Genomic DNA, 21,703 nt, shown 5'->3' with positions numbered 1-21,703 from the left:
TCCGTTCACTCCCTCCAGCTACGATCTCCATTACAGCAGGAAGAAATCCAGATATATTTCGGTGGCTGCACGATCCAAGAGAGGTATCCCCCTTGTTGCACAACTTTAACCTCCTGAATTTCAATATACGCGATAGAAGTAGCGCAAAATGCGGTATAGGTTTCTAATGCTGTTAAATAATAGTGTTGAAGATATGAAGCGAATCAGAAGAGGTATTGACAAGTTATAACGTGGACGCTGATACCTAAATTTCTTCAATGAAAAATATTAAACTAGGACCTGCTGTATATAGCGTAATACTAGTTAAAACCCCACGCTTTTAAAACGCCAGTTTTGAAGCCAGACTGAAGAGGCATTCTCTTATCGCAGAAACCACTGTTTTAAAATGCACCGGCACATTAGGTTTGAAGCCGCTTAAAACTTACGTTATCAAATTATCCTCGGATGAGGCATTCAAATTATGGGATGAAAATCATCATTTAATTTTCTTCACAATTTCTTCCATAAAAATGCAAACTGGGACCTGTATAGTCCAAACTTTATCCAAAAAATTTTCACTGAGATTGACCGGCGATTAAAAGTTAAGGAAGTTTTATTTAAGCCTTGGGCACAGATGTTATGGGTACATAGAGGTACATATATAGATTTATCCTAGGATAACCCAAGAGAGTCAAACGTTAACTTCTGATCAGAAGAGAGAGACAGGACTTATTTCACTTAAATAATTTTCATTAGCCAAATTGGCTTATTAAAACTTACATAAACTAATTTAAAAGCGAAACACCATAAGGTCACAGCCGATCTGAAAATAAATTCTCCAGTTATTTCACAGAATACAATAAAATTTGCATCTATACAACCTAAACCCAAGAACTCATCCATTTCACACGATAGGTCAGCCATTTATGATGTCGTTTAGAGTTATAATCAGGGGAAAATGCTAAACTTGTACGAATTATGTTGCACCTGTGGAATGGAAGGAAAGGGAGGATAAGTCTAGATCCTTTAATCCTAGATCCAGCATCAAGGCGCCCCCTTGAGAAAGCATACTTCAGTTATTTAATACAAAGTGTAATTATTCCATTCCGAGATTATAAATGGCAAAATGGCACCAAAATACTCAACACCAACCTTCAAGTAGGATACACAAACGTTAAAATTTTTAAGCCAATGAGAAGAGGTTTTTCTGAAGTTATTTAGTGGAAACCAATTTCTAAGACTATTAAAATATTTAGCAAAGGGCGCCTACACTGCCAGTTGTTTCATGTACCTTCTTTTGGTGTTAGTTCATTAGGGTTGAAAATTTGAAGATCAGATAAGGAGTTCTGAAGGCATAAATTAAAGCCTTTGAGGAAGTTAGAAGAAGACAAGAACATTGTAGCAAACGATGCGACAAGCTCTGGCATAAACTTGCACAAAATATAATATGTAAGGGTTCACTAAACTCATATATTTAAGCATGACTTTTTCATATCAGTTTTTTCTTTTATTAATTCTGTTAAAAACTGAAATTGAAGCATTTCACAAAAAAAGTCATCAAAAATTTATTCGAATTCACTGATTCCATTTTTTTAGCAATCTTGGTTAATTTCGGTTTGCACCTACAAGCTAAACTTATTGAGTGTCGTCAGTTTTATGGCATGCATCGGCGTTAAGATTTTCAAGCCGATCACAAGCTGCTTCCTTTAGTTACTGAATGGAAATCAGTATTGCTCTGTAATTAATAAAAGTGGCAAATTGGGAGATATACAGGCTAATAAGTGTGAACCTTACTTTCTGGAAAATATACCATGAAGCCGATCACACAAGGCATTCTCCAGTTACTGTACAGATTTCAGTGATTCCAAGTTTTTGACTAATTTAGTATATTGACATATTTTCGCTCACACAAGCTAGACTTCATGGTTACTGTCTTGTCTGTAAGATGTAACAGTCAATAAAAACTGAAGCCGTTCAAAAGAGGTAAATTCAAATATATTGATCATGATGTAACAGAAATATTTTTTTTACACGATTTTACACACACAATTGATAAATGTGCCGATATATACATTAATTTTACTTTCCCTCGTAGCAAGTAGGAAGTGCTTTTTTAAATACTTTAAGCCAAGCAGCGGAGGCTTTACAAGGTTATCAGAGCTATTCCAGCAATCTTAGAACGGGTTCTCAATAGTTGCATGAATCTTGCCTTAGTTAACGTACACAACCGATGAAAACTTGAGACCTATCGGATGAGGCCTTCTCATGTTATAAATGAAATTAAAGTGAAAAGTTGTTAGAAGGAAAACAAAAAAAGAATTCAAGCAACCACTTAAAGGTCCGTCCCTCTTTGGGGATACCTAAATATATCATATTGAAGAAGGGCATGAAATTTATAGAAGAGATGGAAGAAGTGAATGGAAGGTATGAGTTACAACTAACTGTTTCTTAACTCGTGTTACTGTCATTGAGAGAGCTGTGTGTAACTACCACCAGTTCTGCTGTGACAAACAAAACATAGACTTCTAGAACTAATACTACTATTAACGAGGTAGCTTTGTCATCTCGGAGTATCGGTGCAGTTGGTGAGTAAATATAAAAAATTCATTGACAAAAGATTGCCCCAGCAAAGTAGGTAATCGACTCCTATAATTGCAAAATGAGTGTCCAACTGGTTCTCAAATGACTGCATTGTCTGCACGCTTATAATTGTAGCTGAAGTTTATTCCATTCTGCCGCAAGTCTGTTTGAAAAAAAACTTTGCATAAGTTCTTTGTTGCATCTTCTGCCTCTTCAGGTTCTGCTTTTCTTCCTGTTGTCCGGGAAAATTTTTGGCTGAAGTCTTCAATCTTTGCAACCGTAACGTAGGGTGAAACCTTACTCATCAAGAAAACTTTACGGTTTCTATCTGCAGTGACGATGAAGTGACACAAATTTTTTTCATGTCATACACTGACTTTTACTCTCTCTTTCATGGTCTCTGTTGTATTAAATAGACTTGTTTCGGCTGCTACGCTATCTGAAAAATATCTTGGAATGCAACAGGAATCGTAGTTGAACTTTCTTATCCTGAAGTGTCAGAGGAGCTGCAGTAAACTCCCTTAAAAACCTAGGAACTCTAACTCAGCCCTCTCACGAGGTCCAGGATCTGGAGATCACTAAGAAGAGGTCCAGGAGCTTTAGACCAACGCACTCATTCAAACGGCCAGTGAGTTGCGTATCATCGCCGTTAAAACGTTTGTGCAGTAGCTGTATAATGAACATGTATGCTTCAGGAAGTGACACATTGTATAATGAGCATGTATCTGTTTCATGAAGTGACACATAATGAGCATGTATCTGTTTCATGAAGTGACACATAATGAGCATGTATCTATGTTTCATGAAGTAACTGACCCTGAAACAACACACTTTAATAATAAAATTCTTCTCAGTAGTTAAAATAGATAAATACAATGAAACACAATAAGACAAGAGTGTCCACCACATCTGGGTAAATTATCTGCTTCCCCAAAATGCCGCACAGAAAATAAAATAATTTATATATTGTTTTCAAGGCGTCTGTTTTAAATTTTCAACCTTAAAAAGTCATAAAAATAGGTTTTCATATATATATTTTTTTCCAATTTCGACTTCACTTATATTTTATTTAAAATTCTTTATAAATCTATAAATGAAAAAAGTATTTTATTTTTATTAAAGAAACTGACAGCAGTTTTATAGGACAGATAGAAATGCGTCCACAGCTGAGGTGACGAAATAAAATTGAATAAATTAGGATTCACACAGTTCACTAACCATTCAAACCTTCCCCTTAATAACATATATATATATATATATATATATATATATATATATATATATATATATATATATATATATATATATATATATATATATATATATATAGTCTTGCCGAATAGGTAAAACTGGTCACTTAGCAAGGACTCATTTAAAATTAAGTCCTTTCTCTTATACGTTTAAAGATAGATTTTTTCATTTCTGTTAACGTAAAAATTAATAACTTTGTACGAAAAGAACCTTAGAGAACTTAACTAATCTTTTTATAACAAGCACAGTTTAATTTACCTAACCCAACTAAGTATGCTTTAGATAAGTTTACACTAATTTATTGATAAACACACACGATGAAATATTTTTTTTCGTTAGGTTCAGAATGATTTTTGCGAAATTATTGCATGCCCAAATTTTCGCTTGCCATATTCAGCAAGAAGAGCCTTGCTGTTTAATCCAAAATCGCGTTTTATCTATTCAGCACAACATTATTTTATTAAAACATCGGCCATTTCCCACCAAGAGAAAAAAAAACTTCAGTCATCATTCACTCCATCACTGTCTTGAAAGAGGCATGTTTACACTACAGTTATAAAACTGCAACATTAACACCCCTCCTTCAGAGTGCAGGCACTGTACTTCCCATCTCCAGGACTCAAGTCCGGCCTGCCGGTTTCCCTGAATCCCTTCATAAATGTTAACTTGCTCACACTCCAACGGCACGCCAAGTCCTAAAAACCATTTGTCTCCATTCGCTCCTATCTAACACGCTCACGCATGTTTGCTGGAAGTCCAAGCCCCTCGCACACAAAACCTCCTAATAACAGTAACATTTACTTCTCCACAGGAAAAGAAGTAGCCTCAGTAATAACTTCGGTGATATATATCTTGAATTTGACCAAATACCTAGTATATTCACTATATTAAAAAGGTATAAGGATTTTCAGCACAGCTCACTGATGAACAGTGGGATACAAATACGACAGTGAGACAGAGGCGGTCATAATGACATATATACCAGCTTAGGGTCTATGAGAGTTTGAGTGGAAGGAATAATTTCCTCGACAACGTACTCAAATCATCCCATCAACTCTTCCCCTCCACCCGACGAGTCAGGATATTACAACACACCTAACAGTCACCAGATGATCTAAGCTTACATATCACTGATGATAAATTAAACTCGTGAGCAACTTCTGGCTATCTTTATTCTGTAGAAGTTTCGCCGATACAAAAGACTGGGGAGGTAGAAGATAAGGTAATCAGTCCTTCAGCCTAGGAACATGTATTCAGTACGGTCGTGTTGTAGATGAATGGTTCAGAGAGCCAACAACTTGATAAATTAGACACATCAGCATCTTGGGATCTTGATACATGGAATTCTACGCTTGCCTAATTTATATGCATGACCTACTTACACGTATGGATTTGTCCAAGGTGACACCACCGACGTCGTGCTTCACCTAACCTGTCTGCATTATAATAAATTCTTTCTTCGCGCATGTGCTGTATTCTTATCAAGATTGACGGACTGATTATAAAGACTGCAGACCAAAGGACTGATTACACCAATCTCCTTCTTCACTATTCTTCTTTTTATCGGACTGATGAAGCCACTGTGTGGCGAAACATTTCCACAATAAAGATACCTAATTTACTGTAGTCTTGATATATCACTACTAGATGGCTGTGCTTACCGTGCTTGCAGCTGATATACATGTACCTTACACGAGTATGGTTTGTCTTGAATGCGCCAATTAAACACACACACACTTCGTGCCTGCAACAGGGATTCAGACGCCTCTATAGTAGAGCCAAGTGGTACACAACGGTAGATACGAAACTGCTCACCACAAAATCTCTCCTCGAAACAAAGATAAAAATCTCCAAAATCATCACAGCCGGATCAGTCAGGCTGAGATGATTTTGTGGGCAGGCGGGTCGCTAACAACAGCATATTGGTTAAATAAGCAATCAACAGGGAAGGTGGGCCGGGCTGCGAAGGTATATAAAACTCGTAAATCTGTCATAGGTAGGTTAGGTTAGGTAAGGTTTGTCAGGAAACAGGACAGGTGTTTCTTGACGCGGGTCTTAGTTATGTGATGACCTACAGCTGGAGCTTGGTCATCTGACGAGGCCTTCCACCGGCTTACCCCTCCACCCCCTTAAAAGTTATATTGCTGTCACAAGTAGATGCTTATCGTTATGGTTAAAACCAAAACTACTGTTGCAGTCAACTACCTGACCTGCGAGTTTTGTGTCCAACAATTTTGTTTCCATAGTTTTCCAAAAAATACTTTGTTTTTCATGAAAAAGCTGAAATATTTTTCAAACTTTTAAACAGTGTGAAGGAAAAAATAAACGTTTTTGCCCGGAACTTTTTTCTAAAATATTCATGCTTACTCAAAACTGCATTAGCCAACTTTTTTATTTAATATATTGTAAATTCTTGAGAGGACTTAATAAATTTAGTTGTAATTTTGACACAGAATAAAAAAATATTCGAATTACATTGACTAGTTCTATGAACAGGTTAGATAAACAACTCAGATAGGTTGGGCGACAACAATATTATTGTTAGGTAAAAGGACACAGGCAACTCAAGTGACATTGCGGCAACGTTTCGCTCTCCACGAGCTTTGTCAAGACGTTACAGGACCGGGGTCCTGACATGGGTCTTAATGTTGCGATGATCCGTCTCTGGCTCCCAAAGGAGAATGAGTTCCTGAATGTTGCATCACGTTCTGCTGAAGCAGTGTTCTGGACAGTGCATCTGGCGCGTCTCCTAAGCGACAACACCGCCGTCTGTTTTCTTTGGGTTCCTGGCAGGAACACCGGGCACATTACACACATAGATATGTATATTCTTTCAAAAATTCATACGTTAGCGAGGAGCATGTGTGGTAATCACGGGCAACAGCTTGTCCAGGGTGTTGACTCCTTGCTACACTAGGGTAGCTGCAGTCCTCTCTGGGTCCTCCTCAGGAGGGGACGTCAGTGCTAGTTTCCTGCGGAGTGTGTCAGTGACGTGACACTCCAAGAACATAGTGTATCAGGGGTGCCGGACAGCGGACTGGCAGTGCTGTCTTATCTTTTCCTCTGCTTTGTCGACCATCATCTTCGCTGTGGAAAAGCCCAAACGAAGCCGATGAATGGCGGTACATTGCGGTCTGGACCAGCTTCTATTATATGGATGGGATTGGGGATGATTTCTCCCTGAGTCAAAAACATTACATATATATATATATATATATATATATATATATATATATATATATATATATATATATATATATATATATATATATATGTCGTGCCGAATAGGCAGAACTTGCGATGTTGGCTTAAATAGCAACGTTCATCTTGCCATATAGGACAAGTGAAAATTTGTGTATGCAATAATTTTGCCAAAATCATTCTGAACCTAACGAAAAAAATATATTTGATTGTGTTTTTTTAGTATTAAATTATTGTAAACAAATCTAAAATATATTTAGTAGGGTTAGGCTAAAATAAATTGCGCTTGTTATAATAAGGTTAGGTAAGTTTCCTAAGTTCCTTTTGGTGCAAAATTATAATTTTTAACATCAACATTAATGAAAAAAAATATATCTTTAAACGTATAAGAGAAAATTTTAGAAAGGACTTAATTTTAAATGAGTTCTTGCTAATTGACCAGTTTTACATATTCGGCACGACATATATATATATATATATATATATATATATATATATATATATATATATATATATATATATATATATATATATATATATAGGTAGTAGGTTGGTAGACAGCAACCACCCAGGGAGGTACTACCGTACTGCCAAGTGAATGTAAAACAAAAGCCTGTAATTGTTTTACATGATGGTAGGATTGCTGGTGTTTTTTGTCTGTCTCATAAATATGCAAGATTACAGGTATGTCTTGCTACTTCTACTTACACTTAGGTCACACTACACATACATGTACACGTTTATTTATAAACACTCATCTGAGTTTTCTTTGATTTTATCTTAATAGTTCTTGGTCTTATTACTTTTCCTTTTATATCCATGGGGAAGTGGAATAAGAATCTTTCCTCCGTAAGCCATGCGTGTTGTAAAACTCAACTAAAATGCCGGGAACATTGGGCTAGTAACCCCTTTTCCTGTAAAGATTACTAAAAAGAATAAGAAGAAAATTGTCAAAGTGGGAAGTCTGAATGTGCGTGGATGTTATGCAGATGATAAGAAAGAGATGAATGTGGATGTTATAAATGAGAAGAAGCTAGATGTCCTGGCTTTAAGTGAAACAAAACTGAAGGGGGTGGGAGAGTTTCAGTGGAGAGGAATAAATGGGATTAGGTCAGGGGTTTCAAATAGAGTTAGAGCTAAAGAAGGAGTAGCAATAATGTTGAAGGATAAGATATGGCAGGAAAAGAGGGACTATAAATGTATTAATTCAAGGATTATGTGGAGTAAAATAAAGGTTGGATGTGAAAAGTGGGTTATAGTAAGTATATATGCACCTGGAGAAGAGAGAAATGTAGAGGAGAGAGAGAGATTTTGGGAAATGTTGAGTGAATGCGTGGGGAGTTTTGAACCAAGTGTGAGAGTACTTGTGGTTGGGGATTTCAATGCTAAAGTGGGAAAAAATGTTTGGAGGGAGTAGTAGGTAAATTTGGGGTGCCAGGGGTAAATGTAAATGGGGAGCCTTTAATTGAGCTATGTGTAGAAAGAGATTTGGTAATAAGTAATACATATTTTATGAAAAAGAGGATAAATAAATGTACAAGGTATGATGTAGCACGTAATGAAAGTAGTTAGATTATGTATTGGTGGATAAAAGGTTAATGTGTAGGCTCCAGGATGTACATGTTTATAGTTATAGCTACAGTTAGAGTAAGAGGTAGATGGGACAAGAGGAAGGTGGCAACAACAAGTAAGAGGGAAGTGAAAGTGTATAAACTAAGGGAGGAGGAAGTTCGGGTGAGATATAAGCGACTATTGGCAGAAAGGTAGGCTAGTGCAAAGATGAGTAGTGGGGGGGTTGAAGAGGGTTGGATGAGTTTTAAAAATGCAGTATCAGAATGTGGGGTAGAAGTTTGTGGTTATATGAAGGTGGGGGCAAGAGGAAAGAGGAGTGATTGGTGGAATGATGAAGTAAAGGGTGTGATAAGACAAAAAGTTAGCTTATGAGAGGTTTTTACAAAGCAGAAGTGTTATAAGAAGAGCAGAGTATATGGAGAGTAAAAGAAAGGTGAAGAGAGTGGTGAGAGAGTGCAAAAGGAGAGCAGATGATAGAGTGGGAGAGGCACTGTCAAGAAATTTTAATGAAAATAAAAAAAATTTTTGAAGTGAGTTAAACATGTTAAGAAAGCCTAGGGAACGTATGGATTTGTCAGTTAAAAACAGAGTAGGGGAGTTAGTTAGTAGATGGGGAGAGGGAGGTATTAGGTAGATGGCGAGAATATTTTGAGGAACTTTTAAATGTTGAGGAAGAAAGGGAGGCTGTAATTTCATGCACTGGCCAAGGAGGTATAGCATCTTTTAGGAGTGAAGAAGAGCAGAATGTAAGTGTGGGGGAGGTACGTGAGGCATTACGTAGAATGAAAGGGGGTAAAGCAGCTGGAACTGATGGGATCAAGACAGAAATGTTAAAAGAAGGGGGGGGGGGATATAGTGTTGGAGTGTTTGGTACTTTTGTTTAATAAATGTATGAAAGAGGGGAAGGTACCTAGGGATTGGCGGAGAACATGTATAGTCCCTTTATATAAAGGAAAGGAGGACAAAAGAGATTGTAAAAATTATAGAGGAATAAGTTTATTGAGTATACCAGGAAAAGTGTACGGTAGGGTTATTATTGAAAGAATTAGAGGTAAGACAGAATGTAGGATTGCGGATGAGCAAGGAGGTTTCAAAGTGGGTAGGGGATGTGTAGATCAAGTGTTTACATTGAAGCATATATGTGAACAGTATTTAGATAAAGGTAGGGAAGTTTTTATTGCATTTATGGATTTAGAAAAGGCATATGATAGAGTGGATAGGGGAGCAATGTGGCAGATGTTGCAAGTATATGGAATAGGTGGTAAGTTACTGAATGCTGTAAAGAGTTTTTATGAGGATAGTGAGGCTCAGGTTAGGGTGTGTAGAAGAGAGGGAGACTACTTCCCGGTAAAAGTAGGTCTTAGACATGGATGTGTAATGTCACCATGGTTGTTTAATATATTTATAGATGGGATCGTAAAAGAAGTAAATGCTAGGGTGTTCGGGAGAGGGGTGGGATTAAATTATGGGGAATCAAATACAAAATGGGAATTGACACAATTACTTTTTGCTGATGATACTGTGCTTATGGGAGATTCTAAAGAAAAATTGCAAAGGTTAGTGGATGAGTTTGGGAGTGTGTGTAAAGGTAGAAAGTTGAAAGTGAACATAGAAAAGAGTAAGGTGATGAGGGTATCAAATGATTTAGATAAAGAAAAATTGGATATCAAATTGGGGAGGAGTAGTATGGAAGAAGTGAATGTTTTCAGATACTTGGGAGTTGACGTGTCGGCGGATGGATTTATGAAGGATGAGGTTAATCATAGAATTGATGAGGGAAAAAAGGTGAGTGGTGCGTTGAGGTATATGTGGAGTCAAAAAACGTTATCTATGGAGGCAAAGAAGGGAATGTATGAAAGTATAGTAGTACCAACACTCTTATATGGGTGTGAAGCTTGGGTTGTGAATTCAGCAGCGAGGAGGCGGTTGGAGGCAGTGGAGATGTCCTAAGGGCAATGTGTGGTGTAAATATTATGCAGAAAATTCGGAGTGTGGAAATTAGGAGGTGTGGAGTTAATAAAAGTATTAGTCAAAGGGCTGAAGAGGGGTTGTTGAGGTGGTTTGGTCATTTAGAGACAATGGATCAAAGTAGAATGACATGGAGATCATTTAAATCTGTAGGAGAAGGAAGGCGGGGTAGGGGTCGTCCTCAAAAAGGTTGGAAGGAAGGGGTAAGGGAGGGTTTGTGGGCGAGGGGCTTGGACTTCCAGCAGGCGTGTATGAGCGTGTTCGATAGGAGTGAATGGAGACGAATGGTATTTGGGACCTGACGATCTGTTGAAGTGTGAGCAGGGTAATATTTAGTGAAGGGATTCGGGGAAACCGGCTATTTTTATATAGCCGGACTTGAGTCCTGGAAATGGGAAGTACAGTGCCTAGACTCTAAAGGAGGGGTTTTGGGATATTACCAGTTTGGAGGGATATGTTGTGTATCTTCATACGTATATGCTTCTAAACTGTTGTGTTCTGAGCACCTCTGCAAAGAGTGATTATGTGTGAGTGAGGTGAAAGTGTTGAATGATGAACATATTTTCTTATTGGGGATTTTCTTTCTTTTTGGGTCACCCTGCCTCGGTGGGAGACGGCCGACTTGTTGAAATATATATATATATATATATATATATATATATATATATATATATATATATATATATATATATATATATATATATATATATATATATATATATATAGGTGAAGGACAGGTGGTAGTAGTAGTTGCTATACATGCTCTCTGTGTCCTTGTAATGTTGGTAAAGTCTTCACATTTCACTGAATCGAGAGCCCTTCACCAGCATCGACAACCCCCCCCCCCCCCCCCTTTCATCAAAAGGTGTAATGGTAAATGAAAGGGGAGCATAGTTAGCCAATGTTCCTACTGTGTAATTATATAGAATAGGGTAACAGCACACTGCAGATGTATTTAGTTTTGTTAAATTAAAGAACAAAAAAGAATACGAATAAAACCTGCAAGTATGGCGTCTGCAGTGCTCCATGTGGAAGCCTCGTTGACCATACTGTACAGGAAACTCTCACTGCCTAGGAAAAAAATATCTGATTTCGAAAATGTTTCGCTGTTTGTAGAGCTTCGTCAAGTATAATCTCTGATAAAGCTCAACACAGAGTGAAACTTTGTCCTGGTAAAAGTTGTGTAACGTGTCTGCTCAGTATTGTGGGCAGTGAGACTTTCGAGTCCAGCTTAATCTTGTGAACTTCAGGTTAGGCTAGGTAAGGCTCGTCAGGGTACAGGACAAGTGTTTCCTGACGCGGGTCTTAGATGACGATCCGCCGTTGGAGCCTTTGGTCATCTGACCGAGGCCTTCCGCTGGCTTACCGGTCCACCCCTTTAAAAATTATGGTCATAGTTATAACCAATGTAAACTTTCATGACAGAGTTGCTCCTTCATCAGAAACAAAATTATAAACCTAAGATGCGCTGGACGTAACTGTTTTTTCTGACGAGGTTATATATCTTGATGTATGTGCGCTGATGTGTGTACGTTGGTGTGTGTGTGCGCTCATGTGTGTACGTTGGTGTGTGTGTGCGCTGATGTGTGTACGTTGGTGTGTGTGTGCGCTGATGTACTCACCTATTTGTACTCACCTATTTGTGGTTGCAGGGGTCGAGTCATGGCTTCTGGTCCCGCCTCTTCACTGATTGCTACTAGGTCCTCTCTCTCCCTGCTCCATGAGCTTTATCATACCTCGCCTTAAAACTATGTATGGTTCCCGCCTCCACTACTTCACTTTCTAGGCTATTCCACGGCTTGACTACTCTATGACTGAAGAAATACTTCCTAACATCCCTTTGATTCATCTGAGTCTTCAACTTCCAATTGTAACCTCTTGTGTCTGTGTCCCATCTCTGGAACATCCCGTCTTTGTCCACCTCGTCTATTCCGCGCAGTATTTTATATGTCGTTATCATGTCTCCCCTGACCCTCCTGGCCTCCAGTGTCGTCAGGCCGATTTCCCTCAACCTTTCTGTATGTACGTTGGTGTGTGTGTGCGCGCGCTGATGTGTTTGCGCTGGCTGGTGTGTGTGCGCGCTGATGTATGTTCACTGATATGTATGTGTGTGCCATGATATGTGTACGCTGAAAACAATGCATATACGCGTTACAGGGTATACATCTCAGTAGGTAAACACTTAAGAGTTTACTTTGATCCCAATAGGCCCATGTTGGGCTTAAAGCATTGTTGATTGGTCGGCCTTAATGACCCTCCTGTGTCTGTAGGTTTTAGGCCCAATTATTCAACCAGTGTATACAAACTAGATCGCAGGCTTTGTTAGTGTCATAGGCTAGCTGGTAAGTTTCGTTGCTTGTGGAACAAGACTAACTGTTGGCTTGTTACCGAGGCTAGAATATGTCCTATGATTGTGGTTGGGTGTGAATTGGATTTTCCTAACATGGGTCAGTAGGCCTGCAGCAATGCTCTTCGTATTTTTTTTATGCAACTCTCCTTTCCCTCCACAGCCCTTTGTTTATCTACCCACTGCAGAACCCTTATGAACTCTATACTCACCCCAGTGCCTATTACCGTGTACCCACCCTGGTCTCCCTCTGTCTCGGCACCCACCCCAGTCCCTTCTTTCTACACATTGCCTTTCATTCACTACCTACTTCAGTGCCTTACTGTTTACTCACCTTAGTTCCCATCTGCCTACCCACTCCAGTGCCCTTCAGTCACTCCCCTCCCCGATGCCTTTCGGTATACCCACCTCATTGCCTTTTTGTTTTGCCTCATCCTAGGTTTCTCTGCTTCCTTACTCATCAAGTGGCACTCTTCTCTTGTAGCTGGGGAAAGGGGATATAAGCTAATTTTCTTTAAAAATGTGTTAATTAAAATCTCGACTTTACCACAGACACAATTACTGATTTTCTTGAACTTCAGCTCACAAATACCTGTAATAAACATAGTAATCTCAGCAGCTATTATTCTCCATCAGTCTCTGATATACTTGATGTCCGGACTCAGGCTGGATTTTAAGAGCAGAACTCTTGAAGTCCGTCTCAGGTACTCCACTTCGATAGTTCTTACATCGTACAATTATCTTTTTCTTTATTCGTCTCAGTTTTGCTCTTATTTTTGAATCCTTAAGTACACCATTGTTTTATTAAAAAAAGCAATGCAAGTACTTTGTTATTGCATTAATTAGATGCTTGCATCTTACTTGCCGATCTTGTGATAGGTGAAGTACTTACACCAAATTAAGTATCGTCACTTGACTAATAAAATGAAACAAATAATTTTTTTCACGTAAAAAAAAAAATCATTGCACATCCACGGAGGAAAAAATATGAAAACTCCTAAAATGTATATTCGCATGGTCATAAAAGAGACGTGTAGTTAAGCAGATGGTGATCCACACATCGTAGCTGCAGTCCCTCGGGAAGCTCACCGTACTCAGTACCTCAAGGATACCTGAAGGATGTTTCTGAAGGTCTTGGTCCCATCGGTCACAGACCAGGCCTGCTGGTGAATTATGGCCTGATCAACTAAACTGTTACCGTTAGCTGTACGCAGTTCATCGTATGAACAACAACCCAGTTGATCAGGAACTGACTTTAGGGACTTATCCAGTTTCCTCTAGAAGACAGCAAGGGATCTATTGAGAATCCCTCTTGCGTATAATGGAAGGCTGTTTAATAGTCTTGGGCCTCTAATACTTATTGAATTCTTTCTCTCAGTGGTTTCATGGCACTCCTGTTTTTCAGTGGGAATATTTTACACCGTCTGCCCTTGTATCAGGGTGCAGTCCAGGCGCCAGCTAACTCATGATTAATCTCCTCTCTGAAAAAACTTCCTCTTCTGATCTCTGGATTCTGCTAGACATGACTGAGCATTCCAGTATCCCTTCAAGGCGGGAGGGAGGTTCATTGAGGCCAGTGAAAGGCTTTTGATCAGAGGAATTGAAAATATCTTTCCCTTGGATATGACAGGATCACCCTCAGTTCTTCAAGTGTTCTATGACAGTTATGGGTTTAGCGCTTCCCCTTGAATATAATAATATTAATCTAACAACTGTAAACAACCGTATACAACTGTAGTAGTGTAATGAAGTTGGTAGAATTACCGACAATATGTAAAGTAAAAGGACACAAATGCAACTAATGTGACATTTATTGTGGCAACGTTTCGCTCTCCAGGAGCTTTATTGTTTGTAATGGCTTGATAAAGCTCCTGGAGAGCGAAACGTTGCCTCAATAAATGTCACATTAGTTGCACTTGTGTCCTTTTACTTTACAAACTGTAGTAGTCTTCTAACAGATGTGAACAACTGTAAATAACTGTGTATGACGTTGACTACAGTCATAAAACTTGCCTGTTGCATTCTGAGGTGAAAATCGAGAAAAGTTGACGAAGTATTGGTTCCACTAGCAAATTTACCTATCCCTTCACTCTAACACTATTGAATTTCCAAGAACCTTAAGTCTGATGAACGACCTTTAATGCTTCGTATACCTTTTCAAGCATTCACGTGTATTGTAACACAAACGATCCAGAGACGAAGTCTTAATGTTTCTGTATGCATCCAGGTGGCTCCATAGTCTTTCGTTCCAGAGCTATCCATTTCAAGACACCTCAAACTATGTATCCACACAATGACCCTAAGGTCTCTCTCTCTCTCTCTCTCTCTCTCTCTCTCTCTCTCTCTCTCTCTCTCTCTCTCTCTCTCTCTCTCATCTCTGCCCACCTCCTCTTCCTCACTCCTCCCCAGGTCGACTTCCCTCCCCTCCGCCACTCCACCTTCAGTCTTTCTCTAATGACAGTGCCATTGAGTTCTCGGTATGCAGATGAGTTTAAGAGCACCCGTTAGTAGGGTGTGGGGCGTGACACTATGTTGTAATGCTTCACTCACTCTTCCAGTGGCTCACTCTTGCCACAGCCTCGCACTGCTGCTGTTTCTCTAGTCATATTCCCGTCAAGAAGTATTGTCTATATCTGCGTCAAATCGATGCTGTTTTTAGGTTGAGTTTATTTAAACTGAATATTTGTATGTATACTGAGTGTATGTATACTGAGTGAATGTATACTGAGTGCATGTATACTGAGTTATTGTATTTATACTGGGTATTGTTTTGTAATGAGTGATTGTGAAGCAGAATCAGTAGAGATGAGAAGACGATATAATCAGTCCATCACCCTTGAAGACGTAGTTTTGAGGTGGTCAGTCCCTCAACCTGGAGAAATGTTTTGTTCCATAGTCTGAAACAATCTGATTGTTTCAGACTGTTACACACGTGTCTTACCAACCTGTCGGTATTGTATACCATCTTAATATTCACTGAGTGATTGTGTTATACGAAGCATTATTTTTATATTTCTTTCTTAAAGTCCTTTCAATTATTTTTCCTTCAATTATTTTTATTTTTTTAAAGCCTTTACCTTCCGATATATTTATTGTAAATAGTTTATTGGTTTGTACTTTGTTTAATATTAAACAACATGCTTATATAGATAGTGTGAACTGGATGCCAGGTACGGCTCTGAGTTGTCATTTGGATGAAGGATTTTATTTCTCTGATGTCCCTATGTCTTGAGAACCTTTGAGGAATGAACGAGAGAGTGAGATGCTGTCGAGGAGGGTATTGGGATGGGGGAACACTACTGGCTGCCCGTCGCGTAGTGTAACCGGTGTCTTCTGGTTGTCCGCAAAGTTGAGACAAGTGTGAAACATTGAGAACATTAACACTGACAAGTGCACGCAGTCAAACGAGGAAAAGTTGACGTCTTCTTGTACCCTGAGTCCCGTAACTTTGGAATTATATTATAGGAATGTGGATAAAGGGTTTACAGAACCAACAGGATAGTGAATTAGATACGTTTAAACAACATTTGGGTATCTTTTTCTAGAAACGTTTTGCCAACCAGTGGCTTCCTCAGCCCATTCCAGTATCATTCTTCTCTGTATTGGACTGAGGAAGCCACTGATTGGCGAAACGTTTCCTCATTAAAGATACCCAAGTGTTGCACATGTTTACTTCTAACACCAGTGTATCTGGGACGCTTGTAACATCTTCACTTCTAACAGCAGTGCATCTGGGACGCCTGTAACACCTTCACTTCTAACACCAGTATATCTGGGACGCCTGTAACACCTTCACTTCTAACACCAGTATATCTGGGACGCCTGTAACCCCTTCACTACTAACACAGTGTATCTGGGACGCCTGTAACACCTTCACTTCTAACACTGTTGTATCTGGGACGCCTGTAACACCTTCACTACTAACACAGTGTATCTGGGACGCCTGTAACACCTTCACTACTAACACAGTGTATCTGGGACGCCTGTAACACCTTCACTTCTAACACCAATGTATCTGGGGCGCCTGTAACACCTTCACTTCTAACACCAGTGTATCTGGGACGCTTGTAACACCCTCACTTCTAACACCAGTGTATCTGGGACGCCTGTAATACCTTCACTTCTAACACCAGTGTATCTGGGACGCCTGTAACATCTTCACTTCTAACACCAGTATATCTGGGACGCCTGTAACACCTTCACTTCTAACACCAGTATATCTGGGATGCCTGTAACCCCTTCACTACTAACACAGTGTATCTGGGACGCCTGTAACACCTTCACTTCTAACACTGTTGTATCTGAGACGCCTGTAATACCTTCACTACTAACACTGTTGTATCTAGGACGCCTGTAATACCTTCACTACTAACACAGTGTATCTGGGACGCCTGTAATACCTTCACTACTAACATAGTGTATCTGGGACGCCTGTAACACCTTCACTTCTAACACTGTTGTATCTGGGACGCCTATAACACCTTCACTTCTAACACCAATGTATCTGGGACGCCTGCAATATCTTCACTTCTAACACCAGTATATCTGGGACGCCTGTAACACCACTTCTAACACCAGTGTATCTGGGACGCCTGCAATATCTTCACTTCTAACACCAGTATATCTGGGACGCCTGTAACACCACTTCTAACACCAGTGTATCTGAGACGCTTGTAACACCTTCACTTCTAATGCGGCAGGTGACAGACCCGCACTGCGCTACTCTGAGAAAACTTCCCCTCACTCCTTCAGTTGCAGCCTTGCAAAGCTCCTGATGACGCACTGAGAAGTGCGAAAGTACTTGAGCTAAAGATTTCCATCCCCGTGACTTGTCTTGCGCGCACACACACACACACACACACACACACATGCATACATACATTATATATATATATATATATATATATATATATATATATATATATATATATATATATATATATATATATTATAGGATAGGGTCCACCTCTGGTGTAAATTGTGGGACCCATAGCCTCGGAGAAGTGGATAAAAAGGCTTCAAGGAAGAATATTTGGATTTCTTCCTGAAGCCGTTTGAATATTCCACTTCCCCTACCACCCCATCTTTTAATATATATATGTATATATATATATATATATATATATATATATATATATATATATATATATATATATATATATATATATATATATATTTGTCGTGCCGAATAGGTAAAACTGGTCATTTAGCAAGAACTCATTTAAAATTAAGTCCTTTCTGAAATTTTCTCTTATACGTTTAAAGATATATTTTTTCATTAATGTTAATGTAAAAAATTTTAATTTTGCACCAAAAGAATCTTGGAAAACTTACCTAACCTTATTATAACAAGAGTAGTTTATTTTAGCCTAACCCTGCTAAATATATTTTAGATTTGTTTACAATAATTTAATACTAAACAAACAGTGAAATATATTTTTTTCGTTAGGTTCCGAATGATTTTGGCGACATTATTGCATACACAAATTTTCGCTTGTCCTATATGGCAAGATGAGCGTTGCTATTTAAGCCAAGATCGCAAGTTCTGCCTATTCGGCACGACATATATATATATATATATATATATATATATATATATATATATATATATATATATATATATATATATATATATATATATAAGGAATTGTAGTTATACAGTGAGGGATGTGTATATACAGTGTGTTTTGTGTTTCTCGGAGGATAGCCGTATTCTGAATTGTGTATTTAGTGCGCTCAAAATTCTGAATTATTTATAGTGATCTCTCTGCACAGTGTTATGGTTCAACAATGAGGGATTTTTATATGGAGTTTTGTCTCTGTGCTCTTATCTGGTTTTTAGAGTGAGAGATGTATGTACAATGTGCGTAGCATTCATACTGAGTGGTGGTGTTTCATACACCTGTGTGTTGACTCATGCACCTGTGTGTTGATTCATGCACCTGTGTGTTGATTCATGCGCCTGTGTGTTGATTCATACACCTGTGTGTTGATTCATACACCTGTGTGCTGATACATTACACCTGTTTATTGATACAGTCCGGAGTTGGTGACTACTCATTTCTCTCCGTCTGTCTGTCTCTCTCTCTCTCTCTCTCTCTCTCTCACTCTGACAATCGGGACCAGTTCAGATATTTACCCACTAACCTGATGCCAATCGGAAACACGATATCCTATTGATCGCCCTCGTGTACTGACAAGGTCGACCACGCATGATTCTTCTCTGACAAGAGCCAGGTGAAGGTGCCAGAGAGGGTGCCAGGTGAAGGTGCCAGGGAAGGATCCCAGATGAAGGTGCCAAGGGAGGGGTGCCAGGGAAGGGTGCCATATGAAGGTACTAGGTGAAGGTACCAGGAGAGGGTGCTAGGGGTGCCAAGGGATTACTCCAGGTGAGTGAGTTAGGCGAATAAAGGTTGTTAGAATCCCTCCTGGAGGAGCACTGCTGGAGAAACTCTGTTCGGGAATCCCTGATGGAGAAGCAACCATAGAGAAGCCTTGATGGACAAGTCTGGGTGGAGAAGCCTTGTTCGAAAAGCCTTGTTGGAGAAACCTTGTTGGATAAGCCCTGATTGAGAAGCCTCGTTTTAGAAGCCCTATGGAGAAGCATTGCGAGAGAGAATCCCTGTTGGAGAAGCCTTGATGGAGAAACCTCGATAGAGAATACTTGTTAGAGAAGCCTTGTTGGAGAAGCGTTAATAGAGGAGCCTTGTTGGAGATGCCTTGATGGAGAAGCCTTGTTGGAGAAGCCTTGACAGAGAAGCCTCCACTACTCTTAGGTCTGAGACCAGTGAGGCTGTAGCTACAATATTGTCTGCACAGAGAGAAGGTCAGAGGTGAACACTGTTCCCAACAGCTGCCTGGAGGTGACAGTGCGCTGGTGCTGGTGAGGTGGTGTGGTGCTGCTGGTGTGATGTAGGTATGGTGATGTGGTGCTGGGCTTGTGGTGATGATGTGATAGTGTTGCTGTGAATGTATGCGTGGTGGGGAGATGCTGTGGTGCTTGTGTTGGCTTGGGTGTGGTGTTATGTGAGGGTGATGAAGTACAGACAAGCTATTAGACTGTAAAAGAGATAGGGTAACGGGGTGAGATCGTAGTGTTGTTGTATGGTCGTAGTGTTGTAGAGTGGTCGTGGTCTCAAAATATGTGGCCCTCTCAAAGTAACCTTTGGATTTCAATTGGACCTCTCGTCTACCACATGGGACCACCGGACTTCCCTTTTACGTCTGGTCTACCACAAAAATGACTTGCAGATTGCCAAAGATTGTTGCTGCTTGATGAGTGGACTGGGTTTTGGGTGCAGTATTTTATGGTTGTAGTAGACTTCATAATTTTTTGTTCAACATAACTCAATTTGTTTTCCTTTTCTTTCCCAAACATCACAGTGGTTCTTCAGACGCCAGCAGGGGTCCTGTTTATTGATTGTTTAACGGGGGATTAAAGCCTACCGACTACACGAGGGTTATTTAAGGCTGCATGTTATCTGTTCACCAGTCAAGAATACTTTAGTACCTAAAATAAGTATTAAACTCTTAAGTGTACGTACACTGAGAGACATGCACCTCTGGGTGTACATATTCCGCGTTGGTTTATGTGTCTCCCGTCTGGGTGTACATATTCTGCGTTGGTTTATGTGTCTCCCGTCTGGGTGTACATATTCCGCGTTGGTTTATGTGTCTCCCGTCTGGGTGTACATATTCTGCGTTGGTTTATGTGTTTCCCGTCAACTTCTTCCTTTATTATTATTTGCCAGTGGTAAAAAATTTTCTACATAAACTGGGAACATCCTAGTAGATTAACTTCGAGTTTGACAGAGTTGTACCCTGGCGTGATGCGGTGAGTCTCTTAGCAGGTTAATCGAGTTTAAAGCCTATCGACTAAACGAGGGTCATTAAAGCTGGAGGTATGCTCTTCACCACCAGTAAATAACGCTTTTATGTCTACAATATAGATTAATGCAAACTCTTAGTGTATATATACTGAACGACACAACATTCGGTGTATATATCCTGTATTGTGTTTTAGCCTTTTGGAAAATAATAATAGGCTTCCGGCACTGAAGACTTTCCTGATTGCTGTCTTGAAAAGTATTTCTGCCAAAATCGGTGTGATTTACTTTTTTTTTCAAACATCTGAAAATTCAGTTGGTCGTTGAGTATCAGATTTTTAATATTCACAGGCCTGATTTTTATTATATTCCTTACTGATTTTTTTCTGTTAGGCGGAAAATGCAGTCAAAATATTATCATTAGACACCGTGCAAAATAGTCTCAATATAATCTGCGTATCAAGAAAAATTTTAATAGCTCGGTTTTTTGGACGTTGCTGCTTTGGTGCTATTTAAAGAGTATTCTAAATTTTTGGCGAAAAATAAGCGAAATTACATTTTTTGTAAGTTGATCGCTTCAGATTTATTATACAAAAGAGTTAGGATAATACAGTTATAACGCACGGTGTTGATCACAAGCTTTGTAGCCTTGTGGAGGCAGCACACTATTGTGCCAGTACGTAAATTATTTTTTATTAGTTTAGTGTATTATTAGTTTACGTAGTGTAATGTAACTTTATATAGTGTTTTACACACATACACACACACACACACACACACACACACACACACACACACACACACACACAATCGACAAGTGCCTTTGACAATCGGTAACCAACACAACAAATTAAGTTATTTAATACGTAGCCTTAATTTGTTATTTACAATAAGCATTCCCTTGTATATCTAACATTATAATTTTAAAAATATAGGAAGTTATATTTTGAATATATAAAAATATAGAAAAAGTATCGGT

This window comes from Cherax quadricarinatus, chromosome 39, assembly GCF_038502225.1.
Source record: "Cherax quadricarinatus isolate ZL_2023a chromosome 39, ASM3850222v1, whole genome shotgun sequence".
In the NCBI taxonomy this organism is placed as follows: domain Eukaryota; kingdom Metazoa; phylum Arthropoda; class Malacostraca; order Decapoda; family Parastacidae; genus Cherax; species Cherax quadricarinatus.
Note: the sequence above shows the minus strand (reverse complement) of the source record.